This window comes from Oryzias latipes, chromosome 22, assembly GCF_002234675.1.
Source record: "Oryzias latipes chromosome 22, ASM223467v1".
NCBI classification, from domain to species: domain Eukaryota; kingdom Metazoa; phylum Chordata; class Actinopteri; order Beloniformes; family Adrianichthyidae; genus Oryzias; species Oryzias latipes.
Window position 1 is genome coordinate 23,938,726 of NC_019880.2, and position 15,466 is coordinate 23,954,191.

Genomic DNA, 15,466 nt, shown 5'->3' on the forward strand with positions numbered 1-15,466 from the left:
CTCCAGCAACAATGTGACCCCGAATGGGGGGCAAAGCGAGTTCAGACAACGATTGGATGGATGGTTCGTGGTGTCAAAGCTTCTACAGTGTCCACATATTTGGAATGGATCCTACAAAACATTCAGATGAATTAAAGGAAGGGTAACATCCAACATTTCAAGTTCTCTCATCTCTCACCTTCTCCAAATAACTCTCTTTCTCAATTTACTTCTGGCTCGGCTGTGGAGCTGTTTTTGGTTCTAAATCGAACTTTATTTTGAAACAGACAATGTACATGGCAAATAAAACAACCTCTGAATCTGAAGGTTTAGAAGTCACAAGGCAAGAAAAAACTGCCTGCAGACGCATGTGTTGATGGTTGACCTCTTTTTGATGATTCCTTACTGTAAGTTATGTATTATTTAATCGATATATTTTCACAGTTTTCTTTTTTTTTAAATGTTTTTATTTTTTTCTTCTTCTGCTACGTCAAGACTGTAGAAAACAAAGTGGGAGGTCTGAATTTGCCTCTTGACCCAAAATGACTTCACAATCTTTCAGCTGGATTCCAAAGCTTGTGTGTTCCAGCTGTCCAGTACAGATTTACAGGAGCGGAGGGGATACAGGATCCGTGAAATGTAGGAGTCTGCATGAACGCAGTCACGTCTAAAGATTCTCTCTGGTTAAACACGAGTTAGTATCCGAAAACTCCGCTGAAAATGAGGCATGAAAACAGCATCACTTGTAATGCAAAAGGGTTGCAGACCCGATCAAAGCAACATATGCAGCGCCTGTCCTTTCGGCATCTGCACACTTGTGTTAAAGGTCACGTCTGCAATGTCTGCGCATATGTGACGTCTGCACACTCATGACATCTGCAGATGAATTCGTAAATTCCACACAGTTGTCTACACTCGTTACATGAAAATTCAAATCCTCCCATAAACATACGGTACATGCTCTCACATGAAAATTTCCCATGATCCTCCTGTTGCTTCCTGTACCGCCATTCAGTTTTAAAGTACAGCATCACAAAAATTATTTCCAACAATAATCTGAGTTTTTCTTATTAGTCGTTGACCTATATTTGTTTTTTCTGCTTACTTATCTAAAACGGAAAGATTCTTTAGGAATTTTGAGGTGTTTGAGTTTTTGCTGAACTTGCAAATGCAAAAGTAATTTTTTTTAAATTAGAAGATCCGTTTTGGACCTCTATTTGTTTCCTTTGAAAACAAGTGGACATCGTAGAATCATATGTCTCTGCTGTTTGAAGTTGAATGAATGTTTCCCTCGTCTTTTTGTCTGGTTGCCGTGGGAGATGGTTGCTGTTGTCGGTGGTGTCTTGCCGTCACGTTCAAGGGCACGTCATTGTTTCTGACATTATTTTTGCACCGACAGCCTCACACGCGTGTTAATAATCCTCAGCCCGGGCACAGCCTGCCTTTTCTGAACACTCAGATCCTCAGCAGACTGAAATTTACTGCTGCCCACTGGTGCTTAATTACAATTTCATGATCTCCTCCAGTAAAATAAGTCCATTTGGTGAAGGTGGGAGGGGGGATTGAAAAGAACACAAAATGGCTGCTGAGAAATAGATGCAGGTGCCAAGCTGGGTTACTGTATGAGGAATGAAAGAAGAGGCTGTTTATTTAGTATTTATTCTGCACTTCATCATCTCCTCTCTGCTAATCCACTGGCTGCTATACGCACCAGTGACCACGCTGTATCGCTAACCTCTGCCTGGATCACAGCAGAGAGTGTGTGTGTGTGTGTGTGAGTGAGTGTTTGTGCGTACGACAAAGAGGGGGAGGGGGCGAGCGATGCCTATCCCACCATCTGAAACCTTGTTAAATATTCATTGACAATTATTCCGCTTTGACCAAGGAGCTGGATGATGCTGCCGCAGAGAGAGAGAGAGAAGCTCAGAGGAGAAGCGTGTGTGCACGTGTGTGCACGTGTGTATGTGCGAAAGAAAGGGAGTGAGTGTCAGATGGATGAAATTGACGACAGTCTGAGAAATATTTAGATAAATCTCCTGTTTGTAATCACTGAATAACCAGTGAACAAAACCAAAAACACGACTTTTTTTTTAAAGCCTCACACACAGTCAACATGCACACAAACACACACCAGGCTATAGCCTGATTAGACTGGGTAACTGTGGTTAATATTAAATATCAAAGAGTGCCCTTGGTTGACTTTCTGACAGGCCTTGTGTTAGTGAAGGAGACAAAAGTGAAACGCTCAGCCGGTTCAGGCACAATCATTCCTGCTGTCTGTTGGGTTTGTGATGGATTAACCTCTTCTCACTCCCTCAACATCAAATACTGATCATTTTTCAAGGCCAGCAGCATCTCTGAGGATGCAGGAGGCATCTCTGAGAAACACGCCGTGTCTGACGCTGTTAGGGATTTTCCACGGTGATGTTTGGAGGCGGAAAAGTTCCCCTTAACTCCCAGCGCCGGACCGTAGCTGCTTCAGAAAGGCGTCTGTTCCATTTAAAGTTCTTCTGCTGAGGCTGTCCGCACATCAGAGCTGGACATGTGGTCAGATAAAGAGGAAGCAAGTAATCCATGACACGTTTTATGGTAGAAAGGCATTAAAATGTATTCAGAAATCCATTGACAGGTTTTTTATTTATCTATTTTAACAGTCGAACTGACAAATGTGTAATATTGCTGACCTCTCATTGGACTGAAGCCTCACCCTCCCATTTTCACAGATAAAGACTCATTTCTGAGACTTTAAATCATGTTTCTCTGAAAGGTTTAATCTGACCAAACATAACTCTGCTCCTGATTTGTGCCATGCTGTGAAGAAGGGTCTACGGGCGGGGATGCCCAGTTAAGTTTAGTTTAACCTTAACCTATTGAATTGTATGAGTTCTTTATGATTCATGGTTATTACAAAGCTACCAGTGTGAAGCCCATTGAGATGACTATTGTTGCAATATCGGGCTATATAAATAAAATTGAATTGAATTGAATGTTGACCCCAAAGCATGACTTTGCTCTCACTGCTGGTTTTGGCATAAATCGGTTGCTGATGTGATTGTGGAGCATCCTCGGTTTTAGGTTTCAAACATGAAATTTGACTTAAACTCTCGTGTTCACCTTTAGATGTGCACCTGTCTATGACCGGTTTTGGACATGCATTGTAAGTTAACGACAAAAATTGACCAATCAGGGATCTGGTAGTGACATGTGGATGGCGGAGGTTTTAGAAAAAAGTACAAATTTGACTGGACAATTTTAACGCCGGTCGGTGACTGCCGGGGCACATGTGGAGGTCGCATGGTGGCACTCCAGTGACAGTCGGGTTGCAGGAAAACAAAGAAATTTTCACCCTCCAGCTACCCGCCCTGCCCCCGTACTGCCTCCCCACTGCCACCAAATGATACTATAGCAGCACGGGTACTCGACGAGGGCCGTTGACATGGGCCGGGGCCCGGCCATGACCACACGCCAATCTGGTAATCCTGGCCTGGCACTGCATATAAATGGGGAGATGGCATTGATGCCGCATTGATACTTTTCATCTGACGAAGACTCCTGCTGTGGATGGACCGCTTAGACCTTTGTTTTCTTGGGCGCTGGGGCTCTGCCCTTGCTGGGTTTCTTTGGACGCCTGTTGTCTAAAAATGTGTAGATTTGTAAATTGAAAAGATTATAATGTGTGCTCAGAACAGTGTGAGACACTAAAGCCATCAACGTCTTCAGAGAGAAGAGCTTCTTCTGAGGTTTATTTTGGAACCAAACTGTCGTGATTCTACAGAAACACCCAGATGGATTTAGAAGAGTGTAATAAAATTCACGTCACCCTGGAGGACATGCTGGACGGGTAATGAGGAGACCTCAGATGTTGTTTTAACATAACGGAGTGAAATTAGAGCGTAAACTGGATTTATCCACAGTTAGTCCTTGCAAGTCTCCGTCCTGTTGAGGCCATAAACCATTCAAATTTGTTTCCTGCTGAAAAACAGGTTAACAGCTCTCCGTTTGAACGCAGAGCCTTTTCAAAACAAAATAAAACAACAAAAAGAAGGTTTTCTGTCCTCTAGCTGGTGTGTGACGGTGTCACCACGGCTCCCACAATTATCCAGAAAAGAAGACACCCGGGGGGGCAATGGAAGCACGCCGTGACAGATGCTAGCAGTCATAAAGCATTTTTATGTCAGACAGATGAAGGCTGCTCTATTTTCTCTCTGCCTCCTCCTCTCTTTTAAGCTTTTCCTCCTCACAACGTTTTCAAGACTTTTTTTTGTGACGCTCGCAGCAACGACACGGGCCGACCAAAACCTGGGACCAAAACCATCTCCAACTACTCACTGTCTGACTTTATCACGCTTTTAACTGTTCACCCAGTGGTATTAGGAATGAAAGCTTTGTTAGGTAAAATAATCCTGAAGAGCAAACTGTACTGACTGGATGATGGCATCACTGCACCACTGACCCATGCGATGCAGGAAGGAAGGAGGAGTCGGCTTTATCAGTGCTTTATCTCTAAAATACTCATGGGTTAAGTTTTTATTAAAAGTAAATAAGTTTGTGCTAATTTATCCAAGTGCCATATTTATTTAAAATTGAAACCATGGATTTGTTTACAACAACAGCTCCTGTCCTGAACTTCTTTAAACTTTTGGGGTGGGATGGATGTGTGATCCATCCAGGATGGGATTTGATTTACAATTTGATAAAATTCAAATAAATTGGTTTGATTCATTGATTGAACTGTATATGAAAACTGGACTGAGTGACCCCCTCCCATCTGGCGTTTTGAACAGGAATTACCCATTGGCTCCAAGAAGCCCAAGCTCCATAGATTTTTCTAGAGAGGTAAACAGCTGTTACTCCGTCATTGTATTGGTCAGAATAACATACGGCGAGGCCTCATTAAGTTTTGATGGACCTCGCCTGTGGAACAGCCTCCCAGAGAGCCTCACGGCCGCAGAGACTGTTCATGTTTTTAAAGAAAGGCTTAAGAGCTAACTGGCTTTATCTGGCTTTTACTTGAAATTTAGGAATTTCTTAGAGGTTTTAATTATTTTAGGTTCTATTTTCACTCATTTGATATTTTTTATTCGCTTTTACTGATTGATGTCTATTAAGGTTTATTTATGTATTTATCGCAGTAGTAGGTTAAAAATTGATGGATTATCATCAAAAGGCTTTGTCAGGCTTTCGGATAAGAGGTGAAACGTTTTCAACTTTAAAAATCCAAGTCCAGATGACAGTTTTCAAACCTAATACTGCAATGGAATCAACCTGGATGAATGAGAGTCTTCACAGACATGTTTTTTATTTATATCCATTTTAACTTATACTTATTTTATTTTTTTACATTATACTTATTTTATTTCTCTACATTTTTGCTTGGACTCCAGTGTTTTCCTCAGAGGGATCCTCCACATCAGTGACTGATCATTCTCAGTAAACAGGGTCGCTGCAGTGGGATCTTCCGGGTCTTTTGCTTAGATATGGGGGGTCCTGTGGTTCTGGATTCTGTAAACCTAAGTGGGGGTGGGGGGTCACTGGTGTGGACAGGTCCCCAAAATATCGTTTCCTTACTTCCTTACAAAGCCAGATTTCTACGTTGCATCATTTTGTTATTCATTTTATGCTTTACCATGGTGTGTGTATTTGTGTGTGGGTGGGGGTGGGTTGTAGGCAATGAATGGGTTTTGTAAACTTTTTGGGCAATGTCTTGCTTTTTGTTTTTATAGTTCTATTACGTTTTTATGTAAAGGACTCTGAGTAAAACGAGTTTGAAAATTTTGATTTGATTTGATTTTAATAATTATTCTTTCTCTGCTACCTGTTTTTAACATCTTGAGAATCCTCCTTCTTTTTCATGTAATTTTTTCTTGATCAAAACGTATTTAAGTTTTAAACTGATCAATCAGATGCCTCAGTCAAAGTATTTGGTCTTAAAGTTCAAAATGTTTGATCAAAATGTTTGTTACCGTAGTAACAATGATTCAGATCGACTCGGACCAGTCACCGCTTTACTGGCATCGTCTGGCTCCAATGGGGCGGTGTCCGTATAGCGAAAAAAATGGCGACTCACTTGACTTCAATTGGTTGGAGTGGGAAGTAAATCCTTGTCAATGAGTGATGTCACACTCAGTTGCTCCAGTTCTCACGTAGTCTGGTTTGATGAGGAAAACATACTTTTTCATATAATCAGTGGTTCAGGTGTAGTTAAATCATGAAACTCTGTTGGTCCACTTTTTTAGAGCAGACTTGAGTTTTGGATGGAATTCTCAATGCATCTTTATGGACTAATTTGTGTTTCATCTAGCAGCTGTGTCATGTGTTTGTGTCTGTCCAAACTTCAAGGAGGATGGTATCGCTTCAATCCTCAAGGTTTCTTAACAGCTTTTGCCTTTTAGCGTGACTTCCACAGCTGTTTATTACCATAAACACATGCTAGAGAAACATTTTAGGCTAAGGACCATTGGAGTTGGGCCAGATTGGGACCAGTTTGTATTTAACAGTGCGAAGGGACAAAATGTACCGTGCCAGAGTTCATTTGAAAACAGAGTCCACCTCTTCAGATGGATCTTTGTCCGTCAGAAGCAGACCAGAGTGTATTCAAACCTGAACACTTGGTTCACTGTAGCATGCAAATTGAATGAAGGCAAGTGGAAAAACACCCCAGAACGGCACTAAGGAGCAACTTTCATTATTTCAGTTATTCAGTCTTGTGTTAAAAGAAAACGGGAAGCTGCTTTTTGGTTTGAGTCAGTCTAGGACATAGATGTGAGGTATTTGATCTATGAATGTGATAAATAGATTTTTTAAGGGATCATTGATTCAGGATCAATCATTCTGTTTTTTTTAACCCGGGCCTAAGTGTTTTGACACCATGGTAGAAACTAAAGGTTTCATGTTCTTCTCTGACTTTAAATGGATTGAAATGGGCATTTTTTGGGGGTTTTTAAATCTGTTTTTGTCTTAGTCTTTGTCAGACAGCAGTTTCACTCATGCTTTCATGTTGCAGAGACAGTCTGTCCTGAGACAAAGACCAGGGGCCTCATTTATAAAACTTTGCGTAGGATTTGCGTCAGAAGTGGCGTACGGATGAAACATAGGACGTGCGTACTCGGATTTATAAAACCGTGCGCACGCACATCCTACGAATCTTTCCCTTTATAAATCACAACCAATTCTAAATGCAACGCAGCTTTTGCAGCTTCATGACACGCCCATAGTTGCCCATAAATAGTCCGTGAAACGCCCACAAATGAATATTCATTGATTGCGAAACCACGGCAAACACAGAGAGGAAATCAAAAAAACGTAACTTCACTCAATGTGAAGTAGAAGTTATCGTTGGCGAGGTGGAAAAGAGGAGAAAAGTGTTGTTTGGAGGGCACAGTGTGGGCATTACTAATGCCGAAAAGGCACGTGAGTGGAAAACAGTGGCAGACGCCGTAAATGCTGTAGCCTCACAACCTCGGACCGTGGCCGACATAAAAAAGAAATGGTCGGACATCAAAGTCGAGGCAAAAAAACGTCTAGCGCTCCATCGCCAGAGTGTCTCTGCCACGGGGGGGGGGGCACCTGAGCTGACCCCTCTTGAAGTGGGACTGGCACAGCGTGGTTCCTCCGAGTGCTCCTCTATAACGCCGGGCCCAAAAGCCCGCAGAGGTCCAACAGGACGGCTCGAGGAAGTCGGAACCGGCTCATAAGCCACTCGTCCTCGTTAACCAGCAAGTCTTCTTGCTGTCTAAAGATGCGTTCACTCCGAATTCTTCCATTTGCCACATCTTCTAAGAGCGCAAGATCAGCCATTGTGCGTCATTACGCATTCTGATGGGGCATTTTATTTCCCTCCATTTAATTACATCTGACAAGCTACAGATGTCGGTAATAATCGACGTGGAAATGGGGAATTGTTCAGCGCAAATGTAATTTCTTGTTGCTCTCTGAATGGTTGAGACAAAATAAAACAATTAATACATCTCTCTCTCTCTCTCTCTCTCTCTCTCTCTCATATACTTTCATATATTTCTCTCGTAGAGCATATTTCACTTTTCTTTCTGCAAATAAGTGTTCATTTGAATTTCTGTTTTAATTTTCGTTTGATTTTTTTGTTTGTTTCACTGCTGATCGATCAAACGTGTTCGTGTTCGTGTAGCTGTTAATTGTAAGACTTGTTTTGTGAAGTCTTCATGTTATTTCTGAGAGGCAGTATTGTCATTTTCACTTTTACGTGTTTCTTCCATCTGCCGACGGTGTCGCCGTTTCTCATTTCACCCGTTTTTGTGCGTACGCCTGGGTCAGAGCTTGCGTGACGGACCGCACATTTTCCCGTCAAGTTTGCTTTTTATAAATATCAATTATTGCGTAGAGAGTGGCGTACGCCTTCTTTTGTGCGTACGCAACGTTTATAAATGAGGCCCCTGAGCTTTAAGAAGGAGGACAGTTCTAACACACCTGCGTTCTGTAAGACATACTTCACCAAACCATTTACAGTTTGAAGATGGGCCTTTTGTTTGCTAATGGATTAGATTCACTAATAGTGATGTGCTCTTTTAACCTCACTGAGGTTTTTCTGCTTACTTTGGGGCTGTTGTATCTTGGAATAAACATGTCTGAACTCAGCAAACTGCAGATGCTGAATCTGGATAGATTTAAAAACTCTGCAGCCCCTTTCTTCTTTCTGTCAAATTGTAATTTCAGTATCAGAAATTCAAAATTGAATTGCATCTGAAAGCTCAGAGTTACACAGAAAGGACCTTAATAACCTGCAATTTACCCCCCAAAACCTTAATTCCCCTCTGACACTCGCCACGTAAATAAATGCCACATCTAATTTGCTTGTTTTGGAGACAACACAGTGCCTGGTGATGGATTCAAGAAGGCTTTGAATGAGCTGAGGGTAATTTGATTGTGAGAGAGCTAACTGCATTTTTAATGGTCTGAAGCAAGCTCCCATGATGCTTTTCTCTTGTTTTACATATCTCTTAGTGTTTATTTCACATTAATATTTGTTTTAACAGAAAACCTAATGCAGTGTGACTTGAACAAATACTTTATTGCCGCCAGGTGAGTTTTCAAAATGAAAGGTCTCCATAACCACGTAGATAAAGCTGAATTAAAGGTCAGACAAGGACAAGAATGATGGAGCAGATCCCTGTTTTGATCCTTTTGGTTCTTTTTTTATTTTAAATCGCTGCGCTAAATTTAATACATGTAAAAATCTGCCTTAAAATTAGAAGTCTGAAAAAACTGCAGCAGCTCCACATAAACACACATTCTGCACTTTGTATCTCAAGAAAACTTTAATGTAATAATAAAGAATGAGACTAATTGAAAAGTGACGTTTTCCTGCTAAAAAGTCGATATAATCACCTCAATTTTTCTAAATTTGGTGTTGATTTGATGCTGAGGTGCCTCCTCAGTTTATCTCAGAGACCTCAGGTCAGAATCAATGTCTAGAAACGGCGTCTCAACGGAAGTGCCACTAGCATCAGACTAAAGTATTCGAAAAGCGGAAAGGACTCTTACAAACATGGAGCAGAAGACTGACGCTGAGATTTCAGCTAAAGATTCGATTTAGTTTGTCTCACATTTAAACTACAAAAGGACTGTTGACATTTACTGAGGACAGATGGGTTTGGTAATCCCCTTTTCATGGATGGATCTGGAGTTTAGTAGCTCCTCTGTTTGTCTTGCTGAATGTTTGAGACCGAAACCGTCTGGGATCTTCTTCTAAAACTATAGTTCTCAGGTAAAAAAAACGGACCTTTCCACAGGTTTGGACATGGAGAAGTTTGACTTTGGGAGTTTGTTCACACATTATGGTAGGAGATAAAATGACGGGCTTTCTTTGGAGCAGTAGAAAAAAAAGTCCTGATGGGATGTACATTTGCTGAAAGGTAAAACCGCAGTCAGGTGTTGCAGGAGAGTCCTGACAGAATAAAACCGCAAATGCAATAGAAGGAGATCGTCCTGGAACGGAACGGATGATGCCTCTTGTGCAGCATTAAACTTTATAGAACGTGTAGTTTTTTTTATTGTCGTGTTTGTCTAAAGAGCTTTAAGTCCCTCGTTTGTGTTACTCTGCAGTCATGGAAACCTTCAGATCTTCAGTATCATTACCATCATCATCAAACATGTAGCTGAAATGATCAGGGGCCTCATTTATAAACGTTGCGTACGCACAAAAGAAAGGCGTACGCCACTCTCTACGCAATAGTTGAGATTTATAAAAAGCAAACTTGACGGGAAAATGTGCGGTCCTTCACGCAAGCTCTGACCCAGGCGTACGCACAAAAACGGGTTAAATGAGAAACGGCGACACCGTCGGCAGATGGAAGAAACACGTAAAAGCGAAAAGGACAATACTGCCTCTCAGAAATAACATGAAGACTTCACAAAGCAAGTCTTACAATTAACAGCTACACAAACACCCGTTTGATCGATCAGCAGTGAAACAAAAAAAAAAATCAAACGAAAATTACAACAGAAATTCAAATGAACACATATTTGCAAAAAGAAAAGTGAAATATTTTCTGCAATATTGGCATGTTGTGCAATTCATCCTCATAAATAATATATTTAACAGAACGAAATAATGTACAAAACTGACATTCCCGTCAATGTGTCCGTCTGGCGGAGCAGATATAGGAGCAGACAGACAGAGGGATAGATAGAGAGAGATGCATTAATTGTCCACTAGGGAAAGTTGTTTTCATATTAAAACATTTCTTCATAAGGTACAGAATTATGGTATTCATGCATATGCCTTTAGTTTGTTTTATTTTTGATGAAACAATGTATGGCGTATGTCTCGACCATTCAGAAAGCAACAAGAAATTACATTTGCGCTGATCAATTTCCCATTTCCACGTCGATTATTACCGACATCTGCAGCTTGTCAGATGTAATTAAATGGAGGGAAATAAAATGCCCCATCACAATGCGTAATGACGCACAATGGCTGATCTTAGAAGATGTGGCAAATGGAAGAATTCGGAGTGAACGCATCTTTAGACAGCAAGAAGACTTGCTGGAAAACGAGGACGAGTGGCTTATGAGCCGGTTCCGACTTTCTCTGCGGGCTTTTGGGGGTGTGTCACCCGGTGCATCTGGCGCGTCGGTGTTCCCGTGCGCCTCAGTCAACACTCCACTTAAAAGGGATTCCCCAATTATTGCCGCCAGTCTCTCATCAGGAGGGGTCAGCTCCGGTGTCCTCCCCCCCCCCCCCCCCCACACCCGTGGCAGACACGGGTGTGTGTGTGTGTGTGTGTGTGTGGAGGTGGGGGTGGGGGGGGGGGGGGGGGTCAGCGCTAGACGTTTTTTTGCCTCGACTTTGATGTCCACATCAAATAATGCCCACACTGTGCCCTCCAAACAACACTTTTCTCCTCTTTTCCACCTCGCCAACGATAACTTCTACTTCACATTGAGTGAAGTTACGTTTTTTTGATTTTCTCTCCGTGTTTGGCATGGTTTCGCAATCAATGAATATTCATTTGTGGGCGTTTCACGGACTATTTATAGGCAACTATGGGCGTGTCATGAAGCCGCAAAAGCTGCGCAGCATTTAGAATTGGTTGTGATTTATTAAGAGAAAGATGCGTAGGATGTGCGTGCGCACGGTTTTATAAATCTGAATATTTCTGTGCGTACGCACATCCTATGTTTCATCCGTACGCCACTTCTGACGCAAATCCTACGCAAAGTTTTATAAATGAGGCCCCTGATTCCTGTTCCTCAATGTCTTTAAAAAAATACTTAGGTAATGTCCAAACTCTAGTCACCAAGACAGCATGCAAACCATTTTAATTTTTGTTTTATTGTTATCCTGCAGACAGTCTTCATACACACATGCACACACACACAAACACACACACGTGTCTGTCCAGGTAGTTTCATGAGGAGTTTCTGCAGAATCTTAGTTGAACTGTAACCTTAACAGTCAGCTGATCAGTGACTAAACACAAACACAGGCTGAATTCCCTCCCTAGTCTACTAAAAAACTATATAGTGCTGGACTATCCAGTGCACTGGATTTTAAAGGGAATTTGGACACCATCCTCACTACTTTTTTTCTTTAGCCATAAATTACATCACTCAATTTGAGAAGTAAAAACCTACTAGGTATCAGACTAAAACTGTCTCTAAATCCACAATCTTTTGAAAATGAAAACTTAAATGTTTTATAAGATAAAATAGTATGTAGTGTTTTCCTATGAAAAAGTATTCAAACGCAATGCATTGTGGTCTATATTCACCAATCTAGTGAGCATCAGTGCAAAGACTTCTGGGAAATTTCTTTGGCACTAAATTTTGTAATTGTAAATCTAGACAGCTCTATAAAATGGTAAAGAAAGCTATATAGTGCACTGAATAGTGAGTAGTGAAGAAATACGGACCCAACCAACGACAAATGTTTAGCAGATTCTGCCTCAAGGGGATTGTCCTGCAGAAGAATTGATGGATGGTATAGATGGATGGGTTGATGAATGGGTGAATGCATATTTGGATAGATGGATGGATGGGTTGATGACTGGTTGATAGATCAATGGATGGGTTGGTGAATGGGTGAAGGCATAAATGGATGGGATGGATGAGTGAATAGATAGGTGGATGGATGGATTAAGGAGTGAATGATGGATAGATGAATGGATGAATGTATGGATGAAAAGATAGATGAATGGATGGATGGATAGGTGGTTGGATAGATGGGTAGGTGGACTGATGGATGAATGAGTGGACTGATGGGTGGGTGGATGGATGGTTAGGTGGTTGGATGGGTGGTTGGGTAAATGAATGAGTGGATGGGTGACTTGTGTGTTTCTGTTAAAACCCTTTTCCCTGCGTTACTAAATCAGAAGTAGAAATGTTAACACACTCTGGGGTAAAGCTGCCTGCAGTGTTGGTTCGGGTTGTGGTCGTGTGTTTTCCTGTGTGTCTTTGCGTGTCTGTGCGTTGAAGCACAAAGGTAGCTTCCAATATGCTGATCCAGTGGGGGGAAAAGAGAAGAAGAAGGAAGAAGACTCCTCCTTTCTTTGTCACAAACACTTGCGGTTGGATTAAAAACTTAATTATGTTTTTTAAAATGATATTTTAATTAAATACGGAGGGAAGCTGAAATAGATTGGCACCAAAATAATTAATCAAACATCAAAAAAACAAAAAAGTTGCTGCATCTTTCTGCTTCAATCAGCAGAAAATGAAGTCAGCAGGTCTATTAGTGGAACCATGATTTCGCTTTGCTCTGTTTTCTCCCCCCACCTCCTCCATCCACTGAACACATCGTTCCCTCTCTCTCTGTGAATCTGTACTGCTCAAGATGATTATCAAGCTGCAAATTAATGAACATTTTAACGTCTTATTCTGTTTCAACGTGGCACCAGCGCGCATCCTCCTGGTTAGACTGACACACCACCATCCTCTCACGGCTCCTCCTCAGGAAGTCACTAACCACAGGAAAAACCTGACCATTCTAATACATCTGAGAAGCAAAATTATAGATAATTAACAACAGGTTTATATTTCAGGATGTTAAATGTCCCTGTCTGGGCTTCTGAGGGAAACTCAGACAAATCTAAAACTCATCTTTTCAAAAAGCTAAATCTCTTAAATAGAAAAGAATAGAAACTTTAACTTGTTACCATAATAAAAACAACAGACAGTTGATAAATGAAAGAAATACACGTTTAAAAAAAAGATTAACAGCAATAATGATTGTCCAGTGTCTGAGATGTTGTAGACTATGATACTCTGCTTTATATGGAATCATTTAGAAAGAGCCAAAAGATGTTTAAGTTCAGTCATCTTAGTTTTTTTGAATAATTCTGTCAAAACGAAAATTTAAATCTTTTTTTTTTTTAAATCTAAAAGTGCATTTATTTACACAATTTAATTTAAAAAAAAACGTTCATAGAATATAGATTCAGGCCCCGCTGTTTAATTGATTTCAAGTGTTTATTTGTTTGAGGCTCCAGCTCATAAAACCCACAAAAAAGCATTTCAGAAAATGAAAATACTGTGGAGGAACCCCCCCCCCCCCACCCCTTTTTTTTTTTTTTTTTTTTTTTTTTTTTTGTAAAAACATACAAACACATGGTGGGCCCTGAATCTGTCAATGGATTCTAACTTTTTGGAAAGGGTGACTGTGATATACCGGTAGTTTCATTTCCTAAAGTCCTGAAAGTGAAACGTTTGAACGATTATGCTCAGGACCTTCTAAAGAAAGAAACTTTCAACATTTAGAAAACTGATATTTTACTTTTTCGTCTATTTATAATTTTCAATAACTAAAACATAAAAATAAGTATTCCAAAATGAACCATAAGTTTTACCCCAAAAGAAGGTTCAGTCCTGTAAACTTGTGATTTTTGAACATTTAAGCAAAGAATTGAATTGTTTTTGTTTTTGTCGTAAAAACCAGATTTCATGTTAGGATATAAAACTGCTGATCATCTCTATCATCGAATATTTAAATCAGTCTCATAAACAGCATACAAAACTTGAAATGTAACTTTACAAACTTTACAAATCTCTGTCACAGTTTTGTTAAATGACATCAGCTTTCCTGCCATGGAAGTCACGTGGCATAAAAAAATTCCTGGGGGCGCTAAGCTATTCTTTGAAATGCTAAAGATGTTATCACATGAACGTAATTCGGCCTGACAAATGTATTCTTCATGTGAATGATCTTTGTGAAGCCACTGGATCAGCGATAAGCTTTCCTGCTTACAGCTGAGCAGTTTAAAGCGGCTAAATGCTGCGAGTCTGGAGGATTCTTCCATCAGATGATTCCTCTCCTTCATTCCAAACTGCATCTCTCTTAATGAATAATGGGATCAATACGAAATAAAGCAAATGTACCAATAAACCCCCATGGTAGTGGGGGGTGGGGTGGGTACCCCTGAAGGAAAGATAATGTAGTTCAGCATCTTTATTCATTTTCTAATTTCATCTTCATTGACAGAAATAAAAGGAACTTGGAGAAATATTTATGAACAACTAAACCTCAGAAGGTCACACAGTAAATACGTAACAAACTTGTCTGATGTTCAGCCTCTAAACATAGACAATTTGTAGTTTTTGCAACAGCTGTCGTGTTTTTTTCCAGTTTCCAATCGCCTCACTGACTGCGTGAATAATAACTGTGGGAGATTAAAGGGAATTGTAATCTCAGGTTCTTACACATCATTGCTGCCTTTGAACATGAAATGTCTTTGGCAAGAAGTCTTTTTCACAAGTGAAAGATAATTTCAACAAGGAGAGTTCTTAGGAATGTGAATGTTCTGGGGATAATCTGAAAACCTTAGCTAAAAGTATTGAAATGGAAATGATAAAACTCAAAATGTGGTTTGACTACAATAAACTATCTTTGAATCTAACAAAAACAAAGTTTGTGGTATTTGGTAATAAAAAAAGAACAGAAGGGGCGACAGTGGCTCAGGTGGTTGAGCGGGTCGTCCAATGATCGAAGGGTTGGTGGTTCAATCCCCGCTCCCAC

General features: G+C 40.6%; 1 protein-coding gene across 6 annotated transcripts in view; it reads left to right on the top strand.

Moving 5' to 3' along the window:
* Positions 1–15,466, top strand: part of akap6 (A-kinase anchoring protein 6) — a 234,481-nt gene that overhangs the window by 113,861 nt on the left and 105,154 nt on the right. The gene's annotated exons all lie outside the window — the stretch shown is intronic.